The sequence below is a fragment of the Sprattus sprattus genome (assembly GCF_963457725.1).
Source record: "Sprattus sprattus genome assembly, chromosome: 5".
NCBI lineage: Eukaryota > Metazoa > Chordata > Actinopteri > Clupeiformes > Clupeidae > Sprattus > Sprattus sprattus.
Window position 1 is genome coordinate 30,416,917 of NC_137924.1, and position 10,281 is coordinate 30,427,197.

A 10,281-nucleotide genomic window follows, 5' to 3' on the forward strand; every position below is an offset into this window, starting at 1 on the left:
CTTGCCTCTGCCTATTCAGACCTTGCTAAACCTGAGGCCTGATATATGTAAGCCTGTTTGAGGGTCTCTTGGTTACTCTGCTGCTTGACTTGAGAGAGTGCTTTGTCTTCAGGCTACAGAGGATTTTTTGTTTCACACATGGAATACCTGGAAGAGAGTAAATATGAATAATAACCCATATGGATTTTTTTTTTTTTAATCAAAAAAGAAAATGAGGAGATTCCATACAAGGCTTCAGGTAAGTCCACATCCCAAACTGTTATGATGAATTAAATATTTATTACTTGTGTTGGAAAATGCATGAATTTGCACTTCTCCACATGAAACGCTTTTATCGACGACTCATATTCGCACTACCATCAAAGTCAGTATCTTCAATATATTTTTGCATAGGCCTTCATTAATTATGCCATCGTTACCGCCTCGTGTCCAGATTACAAATTAACACATTTTAAATATGATATACGCTGAGAGTTAGCCCATATCCGTCGTCACTTTATGCACAGGGAACCCCCATGGTGTGACAATGACTGGGAACAAGGCAATTCTATGCATTGTTATTTGCCGACACCCTTTTCCGTCTTCATCTCGCGAACTAAAAGCGAGCTTTTGGTCGTAGCAGCGAGTGAATTAAATGAAACAATTTTTTTTTAATGATGACGAATGGCAAGAGCTTAATGAACGCATGTAATGCTAGCCATGTATTGTTCGCTAAAATTGCGACCCGGAACGACAGATTAACGGTGGGAATGTTTTCCTTTCTCAGCTGATCCTTTCATTTTAATCACACCCATCCACTGCTCTATGGCATGCCGGTTGTATCTGCACAGAAACATTACACCCAACGGATATAAAAATGCTTACCTTATTCTCAATCCGTGCAAAAAACAGTATGTTTGCTATGGTAGCATACCAATTGCGATCCTGATTGTTTTATTCCATAATGTTGCCTGCTGACGCGTGTCCCACAAAAAGCGGCCATACAGATGCGCTTATACACTGCCCACTGCCCAGTGTCATTTACCCCGCCCATTAATTCCCCAACCTCTGTCCTATCCAATCAGACAAGGATATGGACCAGCCATTTAACATTCTGTGTAGGCTAATCCAAAACGAGGTTAGAAGCCCCCCCCAGCCCCCCCCCCCCCTCCTCTCTCGGGCCTTTTGGAAGACACAACGAAGGACTGTAGCCAGCTGTCACTTGCATATTTCTTGTTTCGAGGCATTAAGCGGCCCCTGCGCAAGAAATACGCAAAGACTGTAGACTGTAACATATGATTTTCATTTCTGCTCTGCCTGTCTGCAAACTGGCGCTGGCCTATTATTAAGACACAGATAATATATGAATATAATATATAGCCTGAGAACAAAATACATATACTACCATAGATTTGGCCTGGAAGAGCGTAGTGATTATGATGGTCAAATTGCTTAAAAGTACCCTTAGGATAGGATTCATTAATAACAAAGAGGGTTCTCTGGAATTGTGCAATGCATTAAATATACCACTAGGAATCCCCACCGTCCAGTTTTATAGCTTGTGCAACTCACTAGTAGTCACAGATGCAGATGATATCTGTGTCAACCCTCACAGTCGTCTAGTGATGTTCCCCTAAGGATTATCTACTCCGCCAGTGCCAGTGCCAGTGCCAGTGCCAGTGCCAGTGCCAGTGCCAGTGCCAGTTCCTTGGTTGTCCTCTGAAAGGATCCCTTAAAGGTTCTGCCAAGGGCCTTTTTAGAGGAGCTCCTTCCTCTCAATTAGCAGCTGACATACAGCATAGAACCGCAAGTTCCTAGAGTGTTTTGCAACTCATCAAGTACCATCACTTCAAGGAAGACATAAACAGAATGAAGAAACAGTTCGTGTTTGGTCTAAGCAGTGGCAGTCATTTGTTCTGTGCCAAACTTGAAGGAATGATCTGAGTTGAACAAAATCACAGGATGATCCGGATCATATCTCAATTGTTTCATTCAAATAATCGTAGTTATCATAATTATATTTGAATGGCTTGTGTTATGGCTGCACCTGTCTTTGAGGAGTCTGTTGCCATTGAGCCTGTTGGTGGTGTTGATGATAAACCGTTTCTCCAGGGTGAAGTTTGTGAGCCTGGCACTCTCAATCACAAACACAATGTCCAGAGTGCCGCACTGCTACTTGCAATCAAAACAACAAAAACAATACCCTGATTAATCTAACAGACCACAGGTGGAAGATACATAATCAAAATAAGTAGAATTATAATCTAAATGCTCTAAGGCTTATCAGCTGCATAACATAACTTATGCACAGCTGTGTGAGCAGAGTTAAGTGTCCCTCTCCATCTTCACCTAAGGTTTCCCTCAGTCTTCAAAGCAGTGAAATGTAATAAAACACTTTAAAATAAGAACATGTAATAGTTAATAGCACCTCATTTAGCCGCAAGAACCAATGAACAGAAAATGACTAATGAAGATTAGATTGCAAACATTAAATCTAACAGACTGCAGGTGGAAGATTCATAATCAAGATAGAATTATAATCACAATTCTCTAAAGGCATAAACTGCATAGCATACCTTGTGTACAGCGGTGTGAGCAGAGTTCAGTGTCTCTCCATCTCCAGGAAAGTTTTTCATCCCTACCTGGTGTTATGCCAAAACTGGTCTTTTTGCTCCTCGTATACGCACCCAAAGAAATATATGGGTATGCACTGCAAAAGGGCCTGGATATATTTAACCTTGGGCTTAGACAACTAAACAATACAATGAGTACATTACGACGTATACTTTAGACCAGGCCTGGGCATCGCTAAAGATTACATGATAATTAGATTTTTTTTTTTTTTTTGCACAGTTCTGAAAACATTAAATATTTAATATAGGTGGCCAATCACGATCTCGGAGACTTTCCCTGTCGATCTCCCAAAAATAAAAAATAAAAAAAGTAATTTTCGAACTGTTTTCTTACGGACTTCGGGAGACCATATTCAGAAAATATCTCTGACCACAGCTGAAGTGTTCTCAGGGGGATTCTTAAATTGAACTTGAAATTGAAAAAGGTGCCAGATTTGCAAGTGTGAGAGCGCCGAAGTTGCGTAGTGGCCGCGAGCGGTATTGCAGACAGATAGAGATTTCAAATTGGATATGAAGATGAACTCTGACACATAGTTTCAGCGTTAAACTAATAAAATAATTGCTGTCTGTGGTTCTTTATGGGCTGTGGAAATAATTTAGAAAAATTATAGTTTGAGATATTTGATAATTGATATAATTGAGAACCCCTGGTTAAATGTGTTCTTGGTCACATCAGTTTGAAAGCTGGACCAAAGTGTTTGATTTAATTAAATTACAACTAGGCCTAATACAAATTTAAGCTGTAAGTGCAGTTTGGAGTATGGACAGTCTTTTTCTCTCAACGCCTCAATAGGTAGATCTTGCCTTCACCAAGGCAAAGGTTGGTGATCTTGGGCCTAAAAAGTTTGGGGACCACTGAATAGGCATTTAAAGTCAAAAAGGCAACAAACCTGGGACACTTTTCTTTACACAGTTACACAGTTCAGTGACTTGTTGTCTTGTTTATTTCGGCTACAAAGATGATGTGATGTCTTTAGAAAGCTAAGAAAATCCTTGTTTCAATAGTATATGAAACTCAAAATGCCCTTTGTTATTAATGTGACTTAAAATGAGTCAAATATTTCACATTTTGTTTATCATTTTGGAAATTCAATTTGAATAAATGATACATCACATTTGAATTGACAAATAATAACATACACTCTTACCAGTGGTCAAAACAATGCCATTTACTGCTTTTTATATAGAAATAAAATGTATATTATGCATAATTGAGTTCGGCATTTTTGCCCGGCCCTCCAAAATATTTTCAGTAGCTCATTTGGACCTCTGGGAAAAATAATTGCCCACCCCTGCTTTAGACCTATAATGACAGACAAATGCACAGAACTTTCTTTGCACAAATGTGAGCCAACTCATAATCGGACTAGCCAATGAGCGTGCACTAGATGAGCGCTCTGCTTGGTTGATATGCAGGCCACAGTCACGAGCTCAGCTCAGTTTGAGTAAACTCCTCAGGTAGACTTTCATGTTTCGAAACGGTGTCAAATCTCTGGGTTTCTTTTCAGCCACATCATATATTCATACATCAAAGTACAAATGTGATAAGAAAATATTTAATGTAACATCTGTTTTAAACAACAGCTGTGTAGTTGAGGGTAAACACAGCTAACGGCGAACGAATTTTGCGGTTGTGAGGATTAGCTAGCATTGCTAGATGGCTTCTGGATAGCGGGGATAGCCGTTTTCTTGTGAAAATAGCGTAACATAACAAGCTGTCAAATAACTGAATGTAAATGGTTGCTGAATAAAGTTTGAAGTTTCCTTTTTCTTCAGTTAAAATGGCTGACGGAGATGTTATGGATAGTTTGGATAACCTTTTAATACAGTTAGGTAAGTCACATGAATATTAAAGTTATTTTCAAAATTGTAACAGAAACACTTTATCTAGCAAACGTTAAGTTAACGCCATTGATACATGTTGGTCTGCTAGCTAGATAGCTGGCTAATAACAAGAGCATGTCTGTACTACCCAAGGACTGTAAAATTTAAAACATTTTAGTCATAGGTGCTTACTCCAAGTTTACACCATATCATTACATTAAATTACAATATAACTTATTTACACACGTAGTACTCCATTGTTTTCTTCCTAGCTCTGCAGACTCGAGAATTATCTGTTAAAAAAGAGGATCTACAACGTCATGTTCAAGGTCAGTAAGTACCACAGATAGCTACACCTTGCGTTCTATGCTACATTAACAACAGTTCCATTTTTGTGACAATTAATAGCATTATTCATTAATGAGCCCACTGTTTATCAAGCTATCGTTCACACATCCCACCTTGTTTGGAAGTAAGCTTTGTTACAGAAGTTAGCCAACTTACTGTGTAAGGACATTGCATGTTCCAACAGAATGCAAAGCAAATATTCAACTGAAGAAGACCCACATCGAAGAGAGCAAGAAGAATATTGACAAACTTGACGAGCAGATTACACAGAAACAGAGGACAGTTCAGCATTACAAAGAGAACACTAAGGGGTAAAGGACTGAGAATAGGGATGATATTTTGATTGTTGTGATATTTTTTACGCATAACATAGACAAGAAAACAATGCTGTCAAACAATGCTTTTACCCACATGTGGTAAAATGGGAGTATACTTGAATGTGATAATCATTATAACCAGACATCCTATTTCAAATAATTCAGCCTGAAAAGGACTCATGGCTTGTTACTGCAGTATGAAAAAGTCCTGGAGAGCGAACTGGAGCGCAGACAAGAGAACTGCAATCGGGACACGTGAGTCCGTTAAAAGATCATCTTGCAAATTCATATACGGCTCTTGTGATTGAAGTCATCAGAAGACCGGGGCAATGATTGCTTATTACTACATATTTTTGGGCACTTCTTGAAGGAAAATGTACCAGGACAGGGTTGAAAACTATAAGGTGGTCCTGAGGAAACACAGAGAGAAGTATCACCAGCATCCCCTGGCCCAGAAGCTCCTGAAGATCCAGGCAGAGAACGAGGAGATCGAGAGGAGAATCAGGGCCTGCGAAGAGCAGATAGTCGCTGGAGAGAAAGAGCGACTACAGGGTAATTAGGGACAATAATAACTTAATAACCTAATAATGATAATAGTAATAATAATATTAATAACTGCATAAAGAGTATTTATTTTTTGTTTTGTAGTTTTTGAAGCAAGAAACATGGGGCAACACAGAGGAAAATGTAATTATACCAACTAGTAATGAAAAGTTACTTGACTTCTCTGTCTAACACATCTCAGCTCTGTTAGTCCCAAAAAAGTGTTTTTATTTGGTTCATATTATCTCATAAAGTTTACCCTGAGAAAAATCTGAGCGTTCTTTCAACAGTGTGCTTTTTACAGTGATTATGGTATGTATTATAACACGATGACAGAGTTGACAATCAATTTAACAAATCATTATTGACTGTCTTAATAGAAAATGGAATTGCCTTTGTTGTAGGTGCAGCAATGAATACAGTCCTTCAAGAGAATCCAGATGAGAGGTTTGTTTTAGAAACTATTGTAACTATTGTAATAGTCTTTTCACTGGACTCCCCAAAAAGCATATTAAAAAGCTCCAGCTAATACAAAATGCGGCTGCTAGAGTTCTTACCAAAACCAGGAGAACAGAACATATAACTCCAATACTGAAATCTCTTCACTGGCTTCCAGTTAGCCACAGAATTGATTTTAAAGTGATGCTACTTGTTTTTAAGTCCATGCATGGGTTTGGACCTTTATATTTTAAGGACATGCTCCAGCCGTATGTACCTCCCAGACCCCTCCGATCCCAGGATAGAATCTTGTTGGTGGCCCCTACTGTTAAAACTAAACAAGGTCAAGCAGCCTTCAGTTATTATGCAGTAAAACTTTGGAATCTACTAACAGACCACATCAAAACTGCCCCCACCATAGACAGTTTCAAGACAAGACTAAAAACAAACCTATTCTCTTTAGCCTATATGTGAAATTCTCTATTTATTACGGTATGCTGCTTCTTAGTGCTGCTAATCATAATGTCTCTTACCTGCAATTTATTGATTTTAATGTTTTATTTATTTATTTATTTTCATAATTATTTTTATTTTATTTTTTATTTTTATTTAAGTTTCTTTTACTGTGTTTCAATTTAAATGTTATTACTGTTTGTTTATGTAAAGCACATTGAATTGCATAATGTACGAAATGTGCTCTATAAATAAATTTGCCTTGCCTTGCCTTGCCTTAAAAGTCCACTTCACTATTGATTTACAAAATTGTAAAATGTGATTGTAATATATGAAATATGTTTAAGCATATATCCTTTGTGAGATATACTGTAAGTACTTACACTAACGTAGTTCATCCTGACTAGAATAATCTTTTTGTGTGTTTTCTTGTCTGTTTCAAAGTGCGTCAACAGGAGATATAGAGCTTCAGTTCGTCGGTCAGGGTGAGCCATCAGTGGCCATGACGGAGCCGCTCTCACAGGTATCTACACACACACACACTTCCATACACGCACTCACACTCACAAACAAAGCAGAATAAAAAGCCATTACATTCTGTGCTTCATACCAGAACTTCATACTGGGTTATTGCAAACTGTTCTGAATTATTGTATTAGTTCCTTGTTTCCAGAGCGGGCAAGCACATGTACAGACACATGAATCTGTGTCACTCTTTGTAGACCCTGATCCGAACCAGACATGCCCTCTCTCTCTCTCTCACAACCCCCCCCCCCCCCCCCCCCCCCCCCCACACACACACACACTCACACAGATATACAAACTACAAACATAATTAAATAGTGATTCCCCCTCTCCAGAGCGCTGGCTGTGATCCCCAGGATGAGGGTGCTGGGTTGGGTGAGGAGAGGATGGAGGAAATGGCAGCGGGACACCCAGACGGCGGCCAGAGCAGAGCTGCAGTCCCAGCAAACCCAGGTGGAGGAGGCCCCATTTGGACCAGCCCAGGAACCAGAGCAGGTGGAGAGAGCGAGAGAGAGAGAGTGTGTGTGTGTGTGTGTGTGTGTGTGTGTGTGTGTGTGTGTGTGTGTGTGTGTGTGTGTGTGTGTATGTGTGTGTGTGTGTGCGTGTGTGTGTGTGTGTGTGTGTGTATGTGTGTGTGTGTGTGTGTCTTTGTGTGTATGGCCCCATCCACAAGCTAGAGCAGGTGGTACTCTTCTTATAGGACCCCGAGTTATTGTTGCTCAGTAGCATCTGTCCTTCTGTCTGTCTGTTAGTTGTGTTCATACTGTTGTTGTCTTTGCAGCTCAAAGGGAGGTAGCGGACCAGGCTCTGGTAGAAATGGATCAGGTTGGGCCCTCAATGTCTCGCTTGATATCTTACCTTATGCCTTAGCCACACCCATAGGTGTTTGCAGCATACAAATGTGTATTGACTTACCTCCTAAACCTATTTCACATGAGTATCTTCATGTCACTGAACAACTAGCTTTATTACAATTGTGACTGATCTCAGTATTAGTGACTGGTATTAGTTTTATATTTGTCTTCATCGAAAACATACCTGAATTGGGCATCATTTTCACGTTTTCAACATTTTCAAGTTCCTGTTGTCATATGACAGCATTAAGTTCCCATTGTCTTATGATTCAAATGATACAGACTCAATTATAAGTTTGCTGCTCATTTCATTAAGGTTCAGTTCTGAATACAACCATTATTTTGGTGGTCAATTCTGGAGATATTACTAATATATAATTATTCAAGTGTAATATTCCAGTAAATTGCCATTTTGACGGTCCCCAAACTGTTGGCTGTGATCTTTTTAGGACGAAAGCTTTAACATGTCCGGCATGGCAGAGGAGATGGATAATGAGTTTGAGGGGGTGACAGTGGAGAGTCAGAACCCTCCGACCGCCACCACTGCTGCTGATGCTGCTGCTGTGGGGGTCCCTGAGTTGGAATCTGCAGGGGACAGCGCAGCCCCTCCCCACACACCCCGCTCCAAGATGAAGTCAGCCCCTCCCCACACACCCCCCTCCAGGATGAAGTCAGCCCCTCCCCACACCCCCCCCTCCAGGATGAAGTCAGCCCCTCCACACACACCCCCCTCCAGGATGAAGTCAGCCCCTCCCCACACCCCCCCCTCCAGGATGAAGTCAGCATCTCCCGAAACCCCGCCCTCCAGGATGAAAGCAGCTCTGTCCACGCCGACCTTCTCACTCGCGTGAGCCAATGCGATTGATGGATGGGAAAATAGGGATTTTCTACAGATACAGAGAGAGTAGATAGCAAGTGGAATAGTTGGTCAAACTTTATTTGGATGGTCTCCTATAGACTATGTACAGATGCTCAGATCATGAACAAACTATCTGTTGAAACTCTGTTAACTACAATTCATGGTTAACATTAGGGTTATAGGTTGGTTTCGGTTAAGGTGATATTCAGTGATCAAGTACAAAGACTGAATCTGAATTTCATGTATGTATCGTCGTGTATGTGAAGACTAGCTTGCTGTTGTGTGATCTTTACCTCAGCTCTCTAACTGTAGACGTTGGATTGACGTGTATGTGAAGACTAGCCTGCTTTTGTGAGATCTTTACCTCAGCTCTCTAACTTAAGACGTTGGATTGACGTGTATGTGAAGACTAGCCTGCTGTTGTGTGATCTTTACCTCAGCTCTCTAACTGTTCTGTAGAAGTTAGATTGACGTGTATGTGAAGACTAGTTTGCTGTTCTGTGATCTTCTGCAGTAGCCCCAGCGGTCCTCTGAGTCGCAGTGACAGCTCTGAGGGGAAGTCCCCCGGCTTCGTGTTCTCCATGACCTCTGAGCCCTCAACTCCAGGCTTCTCTGGGTTTGGCTTTGATATGGGCTCCACTGCACGAGAGGAGGTGAGGGGAGAAATCGGAACGTTCATCATTATGTTTAATGTTAATATTTTGATGATAGTATTTTTTAATGTGAATATTTTGATGGCAATACTCTCAAATGTTGGTTGGGTTAGTGTTAGGGTTATAATATTTGGAACAAATAGTGATGGCTGTTTGGCTTGTGTTCCCATTTGTTAATCACCACTATAATTGTTTTACAATTTGTGTTGTCAGGAAACCCCATTCGCATTTACAAGTGAATATTTCAGCGACAAGGTATTGGTATTGGTGGTTTTGGTATATTCTTGTAGCTCAACCGGTACAGCAAGGTGCTGAGAACACCAAGGCCATGGATTTGTGACCCAGGAAGAATCTGTGCTGAACTGAAAGTGGCTTTGGATAAAATGAGATTAGTATCTGCAAAATGAATATGTATAAATGGTTTATTTCTGCATATTTTGGTATATTTGTCTATCACCCTAATTTCTCATTCAGTACTACACCAGTGTGATATAATACATGTATTTGTGTTTTCACAGAAATCTCCTGAGGCAAAGTTCTCAGGTATTGATGACTTTGATCATTATTAAACTATTACCAGTAATTCAAAGCTTATTATAGAAATTGAACACAAGGCACAACATGCATAACCCCTTGCAATAATGTTTCGGCCCATTATAATTTTTTTGTAAAAAAAAAACAAAAAAACGTACAGCTGATCAGTACAGGGTACAATGTCTACTGCCATGTTTAGTCATTAACATAAATCTGATTGGAACAGCTTGTTTTTGCAACATTTCATTTTCATCATTTAATAATAATTCTGTGTGTGTGTTTGGATCAGGGTTTTCTTCATTAGCCTACTGTATCTCTGAT